Consider the following 8,162-nt stretch of genomic DNA (forward strand, 5'->3'; position numbering starts at 1 on the left):
AAGGTGGCAGAGTATCGAGAACCAGGAGGTTCATATGACAGGGGCAAGATTGGTTCTTCCTCCGGTTCACTGGCAAGAATTTGTGAAGGTCAAGACTTATACTGGAACTGATCAGGGTAACCTGGGTCTCTGGTGACAACATGCCAGATGCAGTGGACTGTTGGGACATCTAAAGTTCCCTCCTAGGGCCATCCTACACCAAAAGTAGGCCATTCTAACCCACATGTGGTCCTTAACTTTCCAGGGGTTATCTTAATTCCATAGTTTCCCAAAAACCCCTTCTTTGCTCTATCCCAACCCCATAATGCTCCCGTGAGGCAGAGTCACAAAGACAGAGGGATAGGGGTGGCCTGTCTAATGAGGAGACCAGTCAGAGGCCTGTCTGGCCATGTCCCAAAGGAACTTAGGTAACACTTAGTCATAGCGGTCTCAGCTTTGTGACTTCCAATCGGAAACTATTCTGATGCTGCCATAGACTGTATGCCATTCATCAGAGAATCACAGATGGGCCCACTCATACTCTGTGGGCTTTTGGGTACCTTAAGGGTGCCTGCCCATGGAGCCACAGAATCAAACTTGGCAGGCAAGCCAGACCGAGTCACACATTCACACTTACATACACACCAGACGTTATTACCTTCCCTCCCACAGAATTTCTACAGATGAGACCACTGAGGCCTCTGGGGAGTGATCAGGTCCCCCTTCCACCACTATGGGTGGGCCAGACAGGACAGAATTCAGTCCCAGGCCTTACCAGTATCCGACGTTGGGTCCAGATCCTCACCTGCCAAGTCTCTTTGAGTCCAGCAGGAGCGAAGAGTGGGGCTGGCCTGACGCGACCGAGCAGGAGACTGCTGAAATTCAGGCAAGGCATGCCTTCTCCTTTGCAATTCCTCATTCCGTCACCACCGCACCATTTTTCCAAACCAGTGGCAACAATGGGCCAGCACGGTTGTGTTTCTGGGTCAGGAACCAAATGTTATGGAAACTGGTCTGGATCACCTGGCAGAAGAAACAAGGGGCACTCAGAGATCTTGGAAGGCAGGAGGTTTATTTTACAGTAGTGGGCTCAGAGGAGATCATTCTCCAGAGGTCTGAGCCCAGAGCATCAACAGAGGGGACAATTTACAGTCTGTTACTTCCACATTCCTCATTAGTGATAATTTGGCACCAGGGGCAAGCAGGGTGGGAAGAAGAACCTGGAAGGGGAGTCTTCAGGCAGGGACTGGAATTTCTCTATCAGTCCTGTCAGCCATCTTATAACAGATTTTTTCCTTAGCAGATTATGTTTGCGGAGGTCAATTACTCCAGCTATTGGAATATGGACTGGATGGGGTGGTGGTTTTCACACTCACTCTTAGTTTACCTACATTAGCAATGGGCCACATACCCATGCAGTCCATCATTTGTTCGTGGATCTCCTCACTTTACTGATCATGAAGAGCCCATGGGCAGATTTTGGTGGTGCAAAGGCCGAATACAAACCTATAAAGCCAGGATTCTTTCTTGGAAAGGGTTTATTATCTGGAATCAGATCTTTATTCTCTGGGATCCTAGATCCTTTTTTCAGGCCCTTGTCAAAATCAGGCCCTTGTCACCTTCTCTTTAGAGTTGTTCCAGAATTTCATCTCTCCTGCTTATCTTTGCTCTTTTGCTTCCAGCTTTGGGCAAATGGGAGGTGGTATAAAGCAGAGGTGAAGAGTACTTATTTTGCATATGTATTGGCCAAGCAACCTGGGAGAAGTTATTTAAACTCTTCTTAAACATGGTTTTCTCTGTTGCTTTTAATAAGAAAAACTATATAGTATATATTTCATGAGTTTGTTATGAGGATAAAATGACATAAATTTAGAACACATAATGCACATAGTGCACATAGGAAGCACTTCATAAGGGACAACTGGCACTATTAATATTACTATTATCACTAACTGAAGAGGTTTTTCTACTTCTCCCTCCCCCTTCTTCCCTAAAACCTCCCAGTTCTTTACAAATTCCTGTCCTTCATTCCTACCCCCACCCACTCCAGCAGCTCCCCACCAAGACTCCCAATCTCTCCTGCTGGGATTGCAAATCCTCCTGCCCCACTTCTCCTTACTTATCTCTGGGACTATTGTCTTCTCTCAATCACCACATTAGCATAAATGTTATTATCTCTAAAATCCAATTAATTTCAATTACTGTGGCCCCAGACAGATTGCCAGTGCTCTCAATTCATGGAAGATTCTAAGAAAGTAAGGCCTCTCACTTGAATTTTATATGGCTGTGAGGACCAGGAAAAACAGGAATAACCAGATAAAGACCTCCTCAAATCCCATTTACCCAATCACCCCCACTGTCTCAGATGCAGGTTTTTTTTCTAGAGTGAACACTTTCACAACATTGCCTGGCTTTAACTGGTCTTTGTCTGACGTGGTCATATATTGCAAACAAATAAAATGGGAAAAAATGGGCAGCAAATGAGCAGCAAGAGAGATACTGGGTGATGATCTAGAAGTATGTATAAACTAAATAAGGAATAATCAAGAACTGGCTATGATGAAGTTTTGAGGTGGTGGCGGAGTTCATGGGGTTTGGTGCTGATGGCCAAGAAAGAATTTTTAAAGAAGTCTTTGGTACAAAAAGGCGATTTTATTAAAGAATGGGGACAGGACCCTTGGGCAGAAAGAGCTGCACTGCAGGTGTGGGGGTGGTGACCATTTTATGGAGATAAAGTCAAGAGGGAGTTTCCAAAGAGAAGTTCACAGGCTTAAGACTGGAGGCCTAGCTATTATCAAGCTAAGGTTGTTTTTCCTTCTGGCAAAACATTAACATTAAGACAGTAGGGAGTTCCTGGACTTTAGGCTGTTAGTAAGATTGCCTTTTTTTTTTGGTAAACTGGTTGATTCTTAACAGTTTAACCATTTGTTGTTTCCTCCTTTCCTGTTTTTGGGTATCCAGGAGTGTCCAAGGAATATCATACATATCCCAACTTGGGGTGGGGGCGGGATGGTGCTATTAGCCTGTACTTTGCCCTCAGCTTGCCCCGTGCTCCTTCATCACCTATATGCGCACATGTCTTTAAGATCCTAAAATTGCAATTTTGATCAACATATTCAATACCAAATAATCAAGTTTGATTAGTCCTACCTGGTTTACTTTATGAATTTTTTATTCAACATGTGTCCATTCAATGAATGTCTTCTGTGCACCTACCATGTGACAGGCATTCTATTCTGGAGCTAAACATGGAACAGGACAGACAAGGTCCCTCCCAAGCTTTTATTTGGTGGAGAAGATAGACAATTACAAGACATTTTGGCCAACTATTATTTTAAACTATTAATACCTCTGATCCTTCTCATCAACATTGATACTTAGGTCTTTCTAAGTAATGTATATATATACATATACATTGCACATAGGTGAAGAGAAGCTTTATTAACAAATTATAACCATAAAATTTATTTATTTGTGGCTCATAATATTAGCTACACCATAGTCTTCTCAGTGTTAAAAATAAAATATTCTTTTTTAAAAAATTTTTATTAAGTTTATTTATTTTTGAGAGAGAGGGGAGTGGGAGAGGGACAGAGAGAGATGGAAAGAGAGAATCCCAAGCAGCCTCTGCACTGTCAGCACAGAGCTTAACATGGGACTTGAACTCATGAAACTATGAGATCATAACCTGAGCTGGAACCCAGAGTCAAGATGTTTAGCCAACTGGGCCATGAAAAGAACAACTTTAAATCCAAATGACAGCCCTGCCTTAGTTTAAAGCTAAGTTCTCTTTTCTGCTTATTATGGATCTTTGATAAGAAATACAATTGCTGAGAAGTGTGTTTTGCTTGCTGTTTGCTACGAGCATTGTGAGACCTTTCCTGAATGTAACCCGCTGTGTAGTAGAATGGGTTGTGAAACTTCCTAAATGTAGTCTGATATGTAATGGAATGAGTAATTGTACATAAACTAACCGGCATTTCTCGCTTCTGTAAACCTGCTTGCTTAACACATTCCTCCCCTTCCCCCTTCCCCCTTCCCCCTTCCCCCTTTTTCTCCCGCCACAAGTAAGGGACAAAGCCTTCCCGCCAAAGGACAGACAAAGGACGCCCAATCAGAGAACAACAAATGTCCTTACTTTAAAATCAACTAATCAGGCCCCTCATAATTTGAAACCTCCCCTGTGCTATTTGTCTCTGTCTATAAAAACGCTGTACCAACCCTGATCGTGGCCTCTTAGCGTCACCAGCAACGAGTGTGCGGAGGTCCAGGTTCGAACCTGCAATAAACGACCCTTGCCGCTTGGCTTTGACTTATGACTCTGGTGGTCTTTTGTGGGAGGTTTTGGAACTTCAGGCATTACAGGCCACCCAGGTTCCCCTAAAAAAATACTTTTTTTCTACCATATAAAATCTATCCTTCCCTTAGACTTTTGAAAATTATTATATTTTGATCCCTGAGAGTTATAAAAAGGGAGCTGGACTCCAGTGACATCGTTTGTCTGAAAACTGGTCGTAATCCACCTCTATCCACAAAAACTGGTCCACAGCCACCTCCATGTCCTTCCCATACAGCTTTTACAAGAGGATAAATATATTTATTTATTTATTCAGACTCAAGTTGAATTATATCTCTGGCATAATCCTGAAATTCCTTCTCCTTTTCATCCATAAGAGCTTCAGTAAGTCTGAATAAGGTATGAATATGGTAGAAGAAAAACTTATCGCTCTCATTGATAATTTAATATCTCAAGGCTATATGTAGCCCCTGGGACTAAGGAGGTCTGTGGGTAGTTCTAACACACAGGTTTTGGTAATGTTAGAAAACAAAACAGCAGGCCCAAAATAGAGTTACTCATGCTAAGGCCCACATCACCAAACCAAGGCTTAATTACAGTTTTAGCCTCTCCCAGAAATGAAACCTTAAACCAGTCAATCGGGAACTACTGTCAGCATTAGTGAGGTAATCTGCCTGATACACTCCTGCCATTCCCTAAAAGAAAATGACTTTGCCACAAGCATTTTTTGGTAATATAACTTCCTTTTCCCACTCCCTTCTGCCTATAAGTATTCCATTTTGTACATCTCCTAAGAGCTCCTTTCTTTTACCTTCCCTTTTCTTTTCCTTTTTTTAAACAACTGTTTATTTTCCATCAACCTTAATTCCATTCTATTTGTCTTTGGGGAAGAGAAACTTAAGACTGCTCAGTGGTTGTTCCTACCCATTCATTGGCCTGAGCAGGAAGAGCTGCAGGCCAGTCTTCAGTGGCAGGCTAAGTACACCAGTCTTCAGTAGGGAGATGCTTAATAGGCACAAAGGGCAACTGCATACCTTTAGATGAATCTGCAACCTTAGGTTGAAAACCAGTCAACTCAGGAGGTGGAGGAGTCCATTCACCCTAAAATTCCTCCTTGGTCACAGCATTTTCATCAGTGGCCTGTGAAAGGGCGGGCCTACGCCAGCCGACTCCATCTTGTTCTGTGTCCTTCACCTTGACCACACCTCCTCCCCTTGAGTAACCCCCCCTCACCTGCCTAACAGGACTCGGACCCTTCCCCAGGACCCTTCCCCAGCCAATCGGCTGAGGCCATAGCCATTACCTCACCAACTGCCCCCAGGCCCCAATAAAACCTTTGTCCTTTTGAAACTCGCTCTCTTTCCCTGGTATCTCACCGCTGCGTCGGTGCAGGTAGGGGATTGAGCTTGAGCTAGCTCGAATAAAGGCTCTTTGCTTTTGCATCGGACTCAGCTCCTTAGTGGTCTTTGGGGATCACGAATTCTGGGCATAACAGCCTGCTCTTCCTTTTCAATCTCTTAAGGACTCTGTAGAAGTAGAGTTCAGGCATGACCTCCCATGTAGGCTTTTGTGAAATGGTGCCATGCATTCATAGAATTTCCCTGGCCAGCCTCCAGTATATCAGATCCACTGAATTACCTTGTTGTTGCAAGGGATGGCAATGTCCACATAGTGCAGAGATAAGGTAGATAGGTTAAAAAAGATGCCTCTGTGAGAGGCTGGTGGTCAGCCCTAGGATCAGTAACTACAAGAAGTCTTGACTCCTGGAAGGCTAAACTGTGTCTGGTCGGTGAAGTTTCCAGGACCAGAGTGGCCAGCAAGAGGTATGGTTCCAGTAGCAGCAGCAAACGTCAGCACAGCTGTCTGGCCAGTATTCCTAGATGATATGATACTGACATCAGCTGGGTTTTCAGTGGCAAAACTGGTATGAGCTGCCAAAAGAAGCTTCACACAGCTTCTCTTCATATTTAAAAAAAAATAATTTATTGCCAAATTGGGTAACATAACAGTGTGTAAACTGTGCTCTTGGCTTCTGGGGTAGATTCCCATGGTTCATTTCTTACATACAACACTCAGGCCTCATCCCAACAAGTGCCCTCCTCAATGCCCATCACCCATTTTCCCCTCTCTGCCACCCCTCCATCAACCCTCAATTTATTCTCTGTATTTAAGACTCTCATAAGAGACTCCTTGCCTCCCTCCCTCTCTGTTTGTAACTATTTTTCCCCCTTCCTTCCCCATGTTCTTCTGTTAAGTTTCTCAAGATCACAATATGAGTGAAAACATATGACATCTGTCTTTCTCTGAATGACTTATTTCACTTAGCATAATACCTTCCAGTTCCATCCACATTGCTGCAAATGGCATGATTTCATTCTTTCTCATTGCCAAGTAGTATTCCATTGTATATATAAGCCACATCTTCTCTATACATTCATCAGTTGATGGACATTTATTTAGGCTTTTCCCATAATTTGGCTATTGTTGAAAGCACTGCTATAAACATTGGGGTACATGTGCCCCTGAGAATCAGCACTCCTGTATCCTTTGGATAAATTCCTAGTAGTGGTATTGCTGGGTTTTAAGGTAGTTCTATTTTTAATTTTTTGAGGAACCTCCACACTGTTTTCCAAAGCAACTGCACCAGTTTGCATTCCCACCAACAGAACAGTGCAAGAGGGTTCCCTTTTCTCCACATCCATTCCAGCATCTGTTGTTTCCTCAGTTGTTAATTTTAGCCACTCTGACCGGTGTCAGGTGGTATCTCGGTGTGGTTTTGATTTGCATTTCCCTGATGATGAGAGACGTTGAGCATCTTTTCATGTGTCTGTTGGCCATCTGGCTGTCTTCTTTGGAAAAGTGTCTATTCATGTCTTCTGCCCATTTCTTCACTGGATTATTTGTTTTTCAGGTGTTGAGTTTGGTAAGTTCTTTATAGATTTTGGATGCTAACTCTTTATCTGATATGCCATTTGCAAAAATCTTTTCCCATTCCATCAGTTGCCTTTCAGTTTTGCTGATTGTTCCCTTTGCAGTGCAGAAGCTTTTTACCTTGATGAAGTCCCTGTAGTTCGTTTTTGCTTTTAATTCCCTTGCCTTTGGAGATGTGTCGAGCAAGACACAGTTGCTGCAGCTGAGGTCAAAGAGGCTGTTGCCTGTTTTCTCCTCTGGGGTTTTGATGGTTTCCTGTCTCACATTTAGGTCTTTCATCCATTTTGAGTTTATTTTTGTGTATGGTATAAGAAAGTGGTCTAGTTTCACTCTTCTCCATATTGCTGTCCAGTTCTCCCAGCACTATTTCCTAAAGACACTGTCTTTTTTCCATTGGATACTCTTTCCTGCTTTGTCAAAGATTAGTTGGTCATACATTTGTGGGTCCAATTCTGGGTTCTCTATTCTATTCCATTGGCCTATGTGTCTGTTTTTGTGCCAGTACCATACTGTCTTGACGATTACAACTTTGTAGTAGAGGCTAAAGTCTGGGATTGTGATGCCTCCTGCTTTGGCTTTCTATTTCAACATTACTTTGGCTATTCGGGATCTTTTATGGTTCCATACAAGTTTTAGGATTGTTTGTTCTAGCTTTGAGAAGAATGCTGGTGCAAGTATTTTTTTTTTTAATTTTCTTTTCAATTTTCTTTTTAAATTTACATCTAAATTAGTTAACATATAGTGCAACAATGATTTCAGGAGTACATTCCTTAGTGCCCCTTACCCATTTAGCCCATCCTCCCTCCCACAATGCCTGCAGTAACCCTCAGTCTGTTCTCCATAATTATGAGTGTCTTATGTTTTGTCCCCCTCCGTTTTTTATATTATTTTTGTTTCCCTTCCCTTATGTTCATCTGTTCTGTGTCTTAAAGTCCTCACTGAGTGAAGTCATATG

General features: G+C 42.7%; 1 pseudogene; it reads right to left on the bottom strand.

Annotated features, from left to right (window-relative positions):
- Positions 1-5,173: 5,173 nt before the first annotated feature.
- Positions 5,174-6,325, bottom strand: LOC121039930 (40S ribosomal protein SA-like; annotated as a pseudogene).
- Between the last annotated feature and the right edge of the window lie 1,837 nt (positions 6,326-8,162).

The sequence above is a fragment of the Herpailurus yagouaroundi genome, unplaced genomic scaffold (assembly GCF_014898765.1).
Source record: "Herpailurus yagouaroundi ecotype Mexico unplaced genomic scaffold, PumYag 181, whole genome shotgun sequence".
In the NCBI taxonomy this organism is placed as follows: domain Eukaryota; kingdom Metazoa; phylum Chordata; class Mammalia; order Carnivora; family Felidae; genus Herpailurus; species Herpailurus yagouaroundi.